The sequence below is a fragment of the Gorilla gorilla genome, chromosome 5 (genome assembly GCF_029281585.2).
Source record: "Gorilla gorilla gorilla isolate KB3781 chromosome 5, NHGRI_mGorGor1-v2.1_pri, whole genome shotgun sequence".
Lineage (NCBI taxonomy): Eukaryota > Metazoa > Chordata > Mammalia > Primates > Hominidae > Gorilla > Gorilla gorilla.
In genome coordinates, this window is record NC_073229.2 from 28,048,252 (window position 1) to 28,059,912 (window position 11,661).

Here is an 11,661-nt window from a genome sequence, read left to right on the forward strand (position 1 = left end):
CCCAAGACCTGTTCAATTTAAGATGATGTAAACTGCATTGCCCTTCTTAGACACACAGCAGCCAGGAGCTGGTCATCTGCACCTCCCGCGATTTCCTCCTCAGAACCCCAGTCCTGCCAGATTTGCGTCCTTCCCTGGCTCCTCAAACACCTGCTGCACCGCTCAGAGCCTTTCCCCACCCCGACCTCCTCCGCAGCTCCGCACCAGCGAGACTGCGCCACCTCCGGGGGTGCCACGATTGGCGGGGGATGGGGGATGCCTCCCAGCTTCATCCGCTCTCCGGGTTCCAGACAACCATTCCGGAGAGCCAGCTGCTCTCAGTGCGGGCAGGCCCAAGGCCACTAACTGCACTTGGCGACCCACCTTCGCTCCCAAGAGGCCTCGGAAAGTGCGGCCTCGGGGCTCTTTTGAAACAGAGACCCGCGGCACCCCGCTTCTCCCCCTGGGATAGGAGAGGGAGAGCCGCGGGAGTTCCGCAGCCACTCCTGGCGCTGCCACCACGAAGCAGGTTCACTAGCTAACAGGGCCTGGGACACTGAGCCGTATCGCAAACTTTTCTGTGCGCCACTCAATGAGGGAAGCCTGAGCTGCGGTGAGGGGCGGGATGACCTGGTGTTGGGTTGAGCGGAGCTCCCAGCTTCAGGTAATGCTGAGCTCAGGCTCTCTGAGGCCTGTGGTGTCAGCAACTGCGGTGGAACCCATTCTCCGCCAACAACCCTCCTCCCAGCGCCATCAGCCCCAAAGTTTCTGAGGGAGTAATCTCTGAGTTAGGGTTAAGCCCTGCTTGAGCCTCATTTTCACTCCACTCCTTCACTTACCGTCAGGCACCATACCCCTAGCGATTTCACCCAACGTTCTCTAAATGAACTTGGATATCTGGACCCAAGTCTGAGCAATGGGTTCATTCGGGTGATGACCTCGGCTTTGCTTTTCCGCTGGGGAGTTGAAGATCCCTGGGCAGGTGGAGTGACCTCTGGCTTCACGTCTATCCTCTTCCCCTGTCTCCCACAGTGGCTGCTATTCCCTGCCCTTGGCAGAGCAAACCTAATTTAAACTTTGTTTCCTTCTTGGTCTCCCTTGGCGTGGTAAACTTGCCCTCAGGGTCGGGGCCAGGAAGAAGGAGAATTGGGCTACTCAAAGGAAAAGGTGAGGGAAACTGAGTGGCATGACTCTCCAATTGGATTAGGGCAAAGGAATTACCAGGAGAATTACCAGCAACCACAGGAGAAGAAATTAGCCAAATCTCTTAGCAAAGGGGTCCAGGGAGAAGGTGAAGAAGGAAGGGTGTGCATTAGGGATGTCCCACTGTGGCTTTCCAGAATGCACGCTTTCAACTGACAGCAGTGGGTACAGGCCCGAGGTGTGCAGCAAGCTGGGAAGCCCAGAGGCCGAGAAGCTAAAGATGCCCTGGAGACTGGAGGAGCGCATCACCGGTCAGTGCGCCCCCTCCAGGAGCGGCCTCCCGGCCCTCTCGGCCTTAGGCGACAGGTGCAGCAGCTGTCTCTACTGCCCGCTGTGCCAGGGCGGCTGCCGAGCACTGGTGCGGAACCACTATCGGAACGAGTTTGCGCTTCTGTTTACAAAGCAATCCTGCCATCAAAAGAGGAACAAAATCACCACTTATCACACCCTGTCATAAAGTAATCTGCCCTGGAGGGAAACCCTTGTGGAGAACTGCTGTGTGTGTGTGTGTGTGTCTGTGTGTGTTGGGGGAGGGGGGATGGAGGAAAGGGGGATTCTCCCAACTGTTCTGCAGAGTAAATCGCTGGAACGCGTGGTGTCCCAACCGGCCTGGAAAGACCGAGAGTACCATGAGCTGTGAAGCTGGGGTGTGACAGGGACGCCCGTCCAGGGCTGGGAAGAGTGCAGAATGGCTCTTTTGGATCTTTGGAATAGGCACATCTGCAGACCCCGCTCCAATGTTTACTTTCCTAGCGCCTTCGAAGATACTCCCAAGGGCCCCCAAAATAGATCAGCAAAAAGTGTTGGGGGTGGGGGGAGTGAAAAAGCCAGTTCTTGAAGACTGTAAGGTCCCCTTTCGCATCTCAGCAACTGGAGTATGCAGGAATTCCAGTGGAGGAGGGTTTTGCTCCCTCCAATCCCTTGTCTCCCCCCTCCCATGTTATGCACTTGTTCTTGGAGAGATGGAGGTTAAAGAAGCGTCAAGCAGTTCTCACTGCAAATAAATGGTGCAGAAATAAGAGAGAGAGGATGAAAGCCTAGGAAGTTATAAGTGATCCTGACCCTACCCAGCCACCAGGGGGTTATCTCTTTCCAGGTCCGCCTTGTGTAGAGTGAGGTGATAAATGCTTTAGGCAGCCAAATCCAAGCACAGCTGGGTGCCTGGCGGGGGTGGGGCGGGGGTGGTCCTATGTGGTGCCTCTGCCTCTGGAGTTACCTTTAGGAAAGGTCAAGAGAACTATCCTCCCCTCCATGTCTGCTGAAAAGGGGCTATTTTGCTAGTCTTGGTATCAGTAATTCACCACTTAATATAATCAGGTTTTAGGTTTGTATATGAGCGATCCTGGACATCCAATACCATCCCCCCAGTTCCCAAGCGCCACTCCTGGACATTCTAGACACCAGCGAGGCTTCTTCTGCAGCCATTCTTAATGTAGCAGATCCATTTTGGGGGGAGTCTGGATGCAGGTGTGTGTGATCCAGCCTGAATTTGAGACTCTCAGTTTCTTTAACACCAGCTTGAAAAGTCTGCAATCACTAGCCCTGAGAGAGTACTTTGGTTCCTAATGGGATATCCTGAGTCAGGGTGGCTGAAAGAGCTACCAGTTTACCTTGTACATGGCAAGCAGAATTCTCAATGCTAACTTATCACTTGCACTTACTGAAGGCCTGGGGGAAATGGTTTCATCCTTCATAATTCCTGTATGGCTGATGCCAGTGGAGAGTCAATGTTTTGCTGTGTCACTGTGCAAAAAACAAACAAACAAACAAACAAACAAAAAACCTGTAAGGTGTGGGATTGTACTTTTCAATGACTAGGGAGCTAGTTCCAAAGCTGGCACAATCGCCAAGAGCTAAATGGAAGAAGGTCCTTGCTCCTTCTCCAAAAAACCTTTCCTGGGGGTAATGGGTGACTTAGGGCAGTGACCTTCAAACTTTGCTGTGTATTAGAGTCAGCTGGAGGGTTGTAAAGTCGCGACGCCTGAGCGGCTCAACACAACAAAGAAATCAGAATATCTGGGAGTAAAACCCAGATTTGGGAACCATTTAGAGAAAGTCTGCCTCGATCTGTAGCAGAGTTTTGGGATTGACTTTCTAAACTGCAGCCACTCCTCATCTTTGGCCTTGTGAAAAACTTGAGACCCCGGCTTTATCAGTCCCCCTTTTGAAAAACAGGGCGTGTCTCAGCCCTAGGTATGCAAAGCTAAACGTCTCAAACCGCTCTGCATTCGAATTAGCCAACTTAAGAACAAGTCCAACAGCACTGCTAAGCAAGAGCCTAAAAACTCAGCGTTTCCCGACATCTCTTGGCGGCGTTGACCGTTTGCCCGGGACACTGGTTTAGAAGCACGGCATAGGGTGTCTCTACATCTTAGAAATCAAGACAGCCTCTAGGTTAGAATAAAGTTTACTCTGGACTGGGCATAACTCCACTCCACCTCTGGGATTCTTTTTCTCGTTTCCCCTTTTCTCTTTTCTTTCCTCCCTTCGCAACTCCTAGCGCGCTACTTTAACGTCTCAGTCTCGTTCGCTAAGCCCATGCGCCTGGGACTTGTTCTTTGAATCTCAAGTCCGAAAAGCCAGGAATCCTCGATCATGGACTTCCTCCTGCTAAATTAGAGGGAGTGAAATTTCGCTCTCCTCTCCATCCTACTTCCCCATCCCAAACTCGCTAGATTAAGTTCGCTGACCAGGCGCGCACCCAATGGCAGCGCCCTCTCCAACATTTTCCCCACCAGAGAGGCAAGTGTCCTACATTTGTACGTAAAGGTCCCTGAGTGGCTAGGTGGAGAGGCTCGGATGTCTTTTCCTGGAGCGGGCCTCGGGGAGCTGCAGCAGCCCCAGCCTCAGGCACCACAGCCAGGCGAGCGCGCCTTGGGCTCGCTGTTCTGCACGCAGCTGGAGGCCTGGGCCGCTGACCCTCTGGCCACGTAGTCAACCCGAGGATGTGTGCCCCGGGGCTCGGCCTTGCCTCGGGTGAGAAAGCTGGTCACCATGCAGGGTGCAGGTGTCATGGCCTGGAAATGGCAATATCTGAGCAAACAGGTGGGCGTCGCTTCCCGGCGGTGCGGTGGCCGCTGGCTCGCAGCGCGCTCCAGCTTTCGGCGCCGCCGCCGCCTCTTTGCTCTGCGGACTCAGCCAGTTCCCGGGTGGCCCAGCTGGGTGGCTCCGAGGCCTGCCCCCTTGGGCTGCGGCGGGAGGCGGGGACTGCCGTGCCGAGTGTAGGGCGCCCCAGCCGGGCTGGCGGTTCCCGCTGCGCTCGGGCCTCTGCCGGGAGGGCGCCCTGGCGCCAAACCCGGGCGGGCAGGGGGGTGGAGAGCCGATTGAGTTTATTTCCATTCAGAATTTAGAGGCTGGTGGAGACAGAGAGTCTCCTAAATGGATGCAAGTCTCCTGAAAGTCTGGGCCGGAAGCCTCGAAACTTTCTGCCACGCAAAGCCCCAGCTAGTCGCCAGGGCTCGGTACTGGTTCCCTTTGTGCAGGCCCGGAAGTGTCCGCCCGGTTTTCCCACTGCCTGGAGGGGCCCAGGGTTGCGGATAGACTCGGACAAGGCTCCGTTTACTTTCAGTTTGTCTTAGTTGACTAATGGCGGGACTGGTTGTAATGCATGCTCTGAGATTTTCTCCAGGATTTGTCACTTTAATTTTGCAATACGAAGTAAGGCCATGTTTTTTAAAGTGGAGACACTCTCTTTGCCTTTCCTGCCTTCCTAAAGGAAGCACATCCTCTTGATGTGCCCGACGGGACCTGCAGACTCCAGACTCCACTGCTTTTTCTCAAAACCACACACTTGAAAAGAATACACTTCGATTGCTGTTAAAACTTGTCAGATTTCCATGTTTTAGTCGCTGGCAATGTCTTAATAATGGAACCTTACCACTTTTGCACGTGTTGCTGAAAAGAGAGCTCTCCAGTAAAAGTGCCGTGCCCATGAGTCTCTTGAGGCTGTGCAAGGTTACTTATCAAGGATCTCAAAATGACAGGCAGGCTACCTCTGGATTTCCAATCACATGTTCAAAACTCAAAGATTCTCAGTCTGGAGAGGTTTTGTTTTGCTTTGTTTTGGTTTGGTTTTAAAAGCTCATTCCTTCCCCCCCCCCCCCCCACCCCCAATAACACAGTACTTAATTGTTTTATTAAATTGTTCCAGGCTCTGGAACCCTGGGGAGGCACTCTTCAAATGGTATTGTTTTTTCTGTATTTATGTCAACACAGGAAGTTGCATTAGAAACTTAAGTTGACAATTTAATAAGGCCTGATCAAGTATATGAGGTTTTTTAAAAAAAAATTGACGTAGCACATATCACTTCATTTGTTTTCGAACTCAAAATGTGCTCTTTCTGAATCTTACGATGTAAATCGTAGAGTCTTTATACTAGATAATTTTAGCTGTGATATTGTGAATATAAGAATTGTACAATTTTCCTTTGAAATGTGGTGCTGAGAAGAATAAAAATGAAGTTTTCTCTCTGGAAATGGCTGGAAACAAACGTCAAAACCTGACAATTTACACACACAGTTCTCTTTCTGACTTGACTCACCCCTTTGAGAATTACTTTTTAAAACACCAAAGTTATAGGATGCTAAGTTAATTGTGGTCTGTCTAATTCTGAAAAAAACTGGTTTTCATTTGCCTCAATAACTTTTAAGGCAAAGTTGTCTAAGATACTTCCTTGAACAAAGACTCAGACAAAAGCATTTGACTGCTTTTAATTTCTCAGCATTTTTACATTTTAAAACTATAGCTTGAATGAAACTCAAGTGTCCTGAATAAAGAATAAATACTTAAAAATTGTTTAAATACATATTTTCTCCTTTCATTGTTGGAGCATTCAAGCAAAGATTGTGTAAAATTCAGGTTAAGTAAAATGTAAAAAATACATATCCAGTTTACATTACATATTCTTTTTGTGTTCAAATATTTATACCAAAAAAACACCCCTAAGATATTTATATCTTTAACATCTATTTTTCTTTTACCTTTACTACTAGAAAGAGAAGCTAACAAAGGAAAGCCTCTTCAAAAAATGGGATTTCCTTGGCCTTAGCAGTTCTGGTGTGTTCCACTGCCAACACTAGGTAGGAAAAATCTGACTTGTGATGTTGTGATTAAATAGCGGCCTGGCTCAAACTGCCCAAAGAGAGGGAATTCACTATGAGTTCCACAGTTTTATCTTGAGGAAGAAACTAGCAGAAACACAGAATTTTAGAGCCTTAGAGCTCTCATTACAAAATGCCCCTCACTATAAAGTGGCATATACTGAACCCAGCTTAGGTGTGTGTACTGAGCCCAGTACAAATGTATATACTGAGCCCAGAGCTATTCAGCTTGTTGGTGGTGGGGGCGGTTAGGATTAGATGACAACACCTATTCTCGAATGAGTTAGTCTATGATGCTGTGTCCTAGACTGTGCTCAAGATTAAAAACCTGATTAAAAGACCTTTTGACTGAAGAATGTTCTTAAACCTTAGCATCCAATCTGCTTTAAACAGGTTGCAATTAAACGTAATGCTATGTGTTCATTGTTAATTGCAGACAGGAAATGTCCAGTGTTGATAGAAATTACGTCTAAAGTCTTGATTCTGGAAAAAGCTAGAGAGATGGCTCTTGGATTTCTAATACTGGCACTTCTTTGGTGACTGTTTCCCATGAATTACCTCAACTTGTACTGAAAGCCACAAGAAAACCAAAAAATGCAAACTGCAAGCCTGAATATGCCTACAGATTACCTGTGTCTTTAATGTGTCTTGAGCAGTTTGGATACATGCTTGATATTTTGTGGCAACAAAATACTAGTGCCAGTCGTGTATACCTATGTAACAAACCTGCACGTTCTGCACATGTATCCCAGAACATAAAATATAATTTTAAAAAATTCAAAAATAAATAAATAAAATTTAAAGACTAAAAAAAAAAAAAAATACTAGTGCCAGGACTCCACTTTTAGTTTCACTTTTCGTATTTTAGTATTTAGTATTATCATTTTATCTTTCAATATATTAGTGAAGCTTCTACGGTATTCTGTCTTTTCAAATCAAGGTGATAGTAGGAAAGCAAGAATAATCTCCCAGGAATCATTATTTTATTGAGAGTTATTAGGGAGTAATAAGAAACTTGACAATAAGAGTGGAAACATTAAATCAAGGTGGGGGAAAAAAAGAAGTATCTACCTAAAGAAAATGTTTTATTCATCAATAATCATAACAATGGAAATGGATTATGAAAACAGCTAAAGGAAATCTTCACCAATAAGTTTGACTATATTTATTCCAGTCTCTGTGACACCAAATCTCATGATTTTCTAAAAAGATGTAACTCAAAATTAGCAAACACTGCAAAGAAGACACATGTGCTATTTATGAGTGCTTTTAAGTCTCTTAGCAGAGACACATTTGGAAGCTAAATTGAATCACAGTGACTAAAACTTTTTCTGAAATCCCCAATCCGATGTTGAAGCACATGGCTCAGAAACAATCTCAATATCATCAAATAACTAAACCACAAAAAAGAAAAAGAAGCTCTCAAATATCCCTTTCCCAAACGTTTCCCAAATGTATACACATATGTAGACAGTAGAGGTGAGAACTGGAATTGTTTTTCCCTAAACATTTGCTGCCCCCACGTGTCCCTTTAGAAAACTGAGTGTTAAAGCTAAATCATGTTCATTAGCACCTTCTATACAGCATTCACAGGTTAGGTACGCTTAAGTATGATCACAGAAACAGCCCAGTGTTGGTAGAAAGCACCAGAGACAGGGCAGGGAAGCAGGGAGGGAAGAAGCTGACTTTTGCCACAGACTCCTGGGGTAATCCCCAGTAATTACATAAGGTCCATGTGTCTCTGTCTCTTCAAACTTGAAATGGGTGGCAGGCTGGTGGGACTGGATGAGTAGCCAGATTTTCACTAAGGTTCCATCTAGCTCTAATATTTGGTCACTCTCATTGAGGATGATAAAAGAGAAGTAGGGAAACCCAGTTATCCCATTTCTGGCTAAGTCGTCTCTTTGGAGGTGTGGCCAAAAACTCATGAATGAACTTCCTGTTTCATCACTCGAATCCATTACCTCGGTTCTCTGTCATCTTGACAAACTTGCTTCCCAATGTCTGAGTGGCTCTGAGCCTAAGGAGACAAGAAGGAGTTTGTTTTCTTTAATGTCCAACAATTATACATTATACAGTATCCTGCTCATGACTACAAAAATGAAAATCATCTTCCATGTTTATAGCATGTATCAGTAGCAGGTGCCTCAACACCTCAACAGCTCTGACTAGTTTTTTTTTTTGTTTGTTTGTTTTTTTTTTTGAGACAGAGTCTCACTCTGTCACCCAGGCTGGAGTGCAGTGGCACAATCTCGGCTCACTGCAACCCCCACCTCCTGGGTTGAAGCAAGTCTCGTGCCTCAGTTGGGACTACAGGCACACACCACCACACTCGGCTAATTTTTGTATTTTTAGTAAAAACAGGGTCATCCTGTTGGCCGGGCTGGTCTTGAACTCCTGGCCTCAAGTGATCCACCTGCCTTGGCCTCTCACAATGCTGGGATTACAGGCGTGAGCCACCTCGCCTGGCCACTAGTTCTTAAATCTCCACAATACCATGATCAGCATGGCAAAGCCATTCTCTCCCTATTCCAGTTTTGTTCAACTCTCAGGCAACCACATGTTTAAAGAAAGGCTGGGTCCCTCCCTTGCCCAAGGGGGTGAATTTTGATTCATCTAAGACAGATATTAGTTTTATCCTGATCAGCATCTACGAACACATGTAACTTAAAAATTCAAAGCCCCAAAGGCAGGAAATGCAAACTTTTAGGTTAACTAGGTGGATTTTCAAACATTTTCTCCATTACCAGATGGTCTAATATTTAACTGAATAGAAAACAGATTTATAGTGTGAAAAATATTTGTGTATTCTTACCTAAATCATGAACCCATTATTTACCTTCTCTCTGTGTACCAAGAAACCAAAGACATTTAATGGGCATGATTACCAACTATAATCAGAAGTATCTAGGGAGAGCCAGAGGGGATGTGATCTTAGAACAGGCTTTAGAGTGACAGATGTGAAGTCATTGTCCTTTGAGCTACAGTTCAGTTTGGTGGAAGAGTAAAGTGCCAGGACTATTTCAGGCCCATTCTTCATTCTCAGGGTTTTGTCATTTCTGCAATGATTCTCAAATGACAGTCTCTATTCCCACGCTGCACCCATATTTTCCCAAAGCTGATTAATTTAACTACAATATATACCCTTCTTAAAAACTGCTAATGTAACAGGTAGGAAACACTCAATATTCGGGAATGCTGATGAGTTTCCTGAGTAGCATGCGACTGGAATGGGAAGAACAGGAATCTAGTATCAGCCTAGCCACAGGCTGGCTGTTATGTCCTTGGGCAAGTTTCATCTTGTCTCTGGGTTGCATTTCCTGACCTGTAATGCAAGAGTATCAGTCCCAACCATCTCTGAGGCCCTTTCCAGCTCTCAGAGACTCTGGAATCAGATTCATACATCAGTCAGCTGAGTTTCCAAACAACACAGCCTGGAAACAACAATTCTAAAAATAAAACATACAACTAAGAAACCAGTCACAAGACTAGAAAACATCATCACATGTATTCTGTCACTGGTAACAAAATAGTTGCATACATATGCGAGCCAGTCCTATTTATTATTATTATTTTTTTTAGAGACAGGGTCTTGCTCTGTTGCCCAGGCTGGAGTGCAGTCACAGCTAACTGCAGTCTTGAACTCCTGTGCTCCAACGATCCTCCTGCCTCAGCTTCCCAAGTAGCTGGGACCACAGGTGAACATTGCCACACCTGGCTAATTTTTTATTCTTATTTTTATTAGAGAAGAGTTCTCCCTTTGTTGCCGAGGCTGGTCTCAAACTCCTGGTTTCAAGTAATCCTCCTGCCTCAGCCTCCCAAAGTGTTGGGATTACAAGCATAAGCTACTATGCCCGGCCAAGTCAATCCTATTTTAGATTCATCATTATTCATTAGAAAAAGTATTTTCACTTATTTGTATCTCACCCTAACTTATAAAATCCAAATAACGTTTGCCTGACATGAAGATAATATGCCATTTAATCATGTTATTGACTTCACTTAAGTGGGCTACAGAAATAACGCCAATAATATTCAGTAATATAAAAATTATGACATTTTTCTAAGGGAACTGAGTCATACAGGCCTTGAATGATTATATATAATAATCTTTTTTTTTTTTGGACACGGAGTTTTGCTCTTGTCGCCCAGGCTGGAGTGCAGTGGCGCAGTCTCGGCTCACTGCAACCTCTACCTCCCAGGTTCAAGTGATTCTCCTGCCTCATCCTCCCAAGTAGCTGGGATTGCAGGCATGCACCACCATGCCCGGCTAATCTTGTGTATTATTAGTACAGACAGGGTTTCACCATGTTGGCCAGGCTGGTCTTGAGCTCCTGACCTCAGGTGATCCACCCGCCTCAGCCTCCCAAAGTGCTGGGATTACAGGCCTGAGCCGCCGTGCCCAGCAATAATCTTTATAGTCAAGTTTGCTGTTGTGTGTGTGTGTGTTTTTTTTTTAAACAGAATTAGTTGTTTTGTCTTTTATTTTGTTTTGTTTTAGAGGCAGAATCTCACTATGTTGCCCAGGCTTATTTTGAACCACTGGCCTCAAGCAGTCCTCCCAGCTCTGCCAAATTTTAGACACCTGGACTTGGAAAACCATGAGAAGTTGGCCGGCGCTTCCTTTTGCCTTTATGCAGAGCAATGGTAAACATCAGCAGCAAATTTAGAATCAATCTGATTTTCCAGTGTCTCCAGAGATTTGATTGTTTTGCTTATATGGCTTATGGCAATACTTACCTCCAATGTCTGATTTTTTAAAAAAATTTCATCTAATCCTTTGTGCAATGGTTTACATCTAATTTTTTTTGTTCTGAGATGTAGACAGCTATTAAGAACTGATCTTTGCACATAAATTTTTCCTATTCTTAGTCATTATCCTTAGGTGAGGCAACATGGTGCCATTCAGTTATTCAGCAAATTCTCACATCTTCCCTGTGCCATGCATTGTTACAGGTTTTGAGCCTAGAACCATGAAAACAAAAGACAAAAATCTCTGCCCTTGTGGACTTTGTATTCCAGAGGAGAGAAAATAAACAAGGCAAGTAAAATATATAGTACGGTAGATAATGAATGGTATGGGCTGAAGGAAAAACATAAACAAAGACGTTAGGTAGTGCTGAGAGGGAGGGTGGTTTGCAGTTGAGATAAGGATGTCTCCAAGGATATGGTGGCATCTGCATTACCAGAGAAACATTCCAGGCAGAGAAACCAGTGAGTGCAAAGGCCCTGAGGCAGAAGCATGGCTGGCTTGTGTGGTAGGCATGAGTGAGCTAAGGACAGAGGAGCTACAGAGGACGCCAAAGAGAAATTGAGAATTGAAGGGAGTTGGGGGATGGAGCTGTTGGCACCGAAGGGAGACATTATAAAGACCTTAGC

General features: G+C 45.6%; 1 long non-coding RNA gene across 1 annotated transcript in view; it reads right to left on the minus strand.

Annotated features, from left to right (window-relative positions):
* Positions 1 to 7,244: 7,244 nt before the first annotated feature.
* Positions 7,245 to 11,661, minus strand: part of LOC101130984 (uncharacterized) — a 48,491-nt gene continuing 44,074 nt past the window's right edge. Inside the window, exon 4 of the long non-coding RNA XR_008681007.2 lies at positions 7,245 to 8,302. This is a non-coding gene — a long non-coding RNA (uncharacterized lncRNA). The remainder of the gene's footprint in view (positions 8,303 to 11,661) is intronic.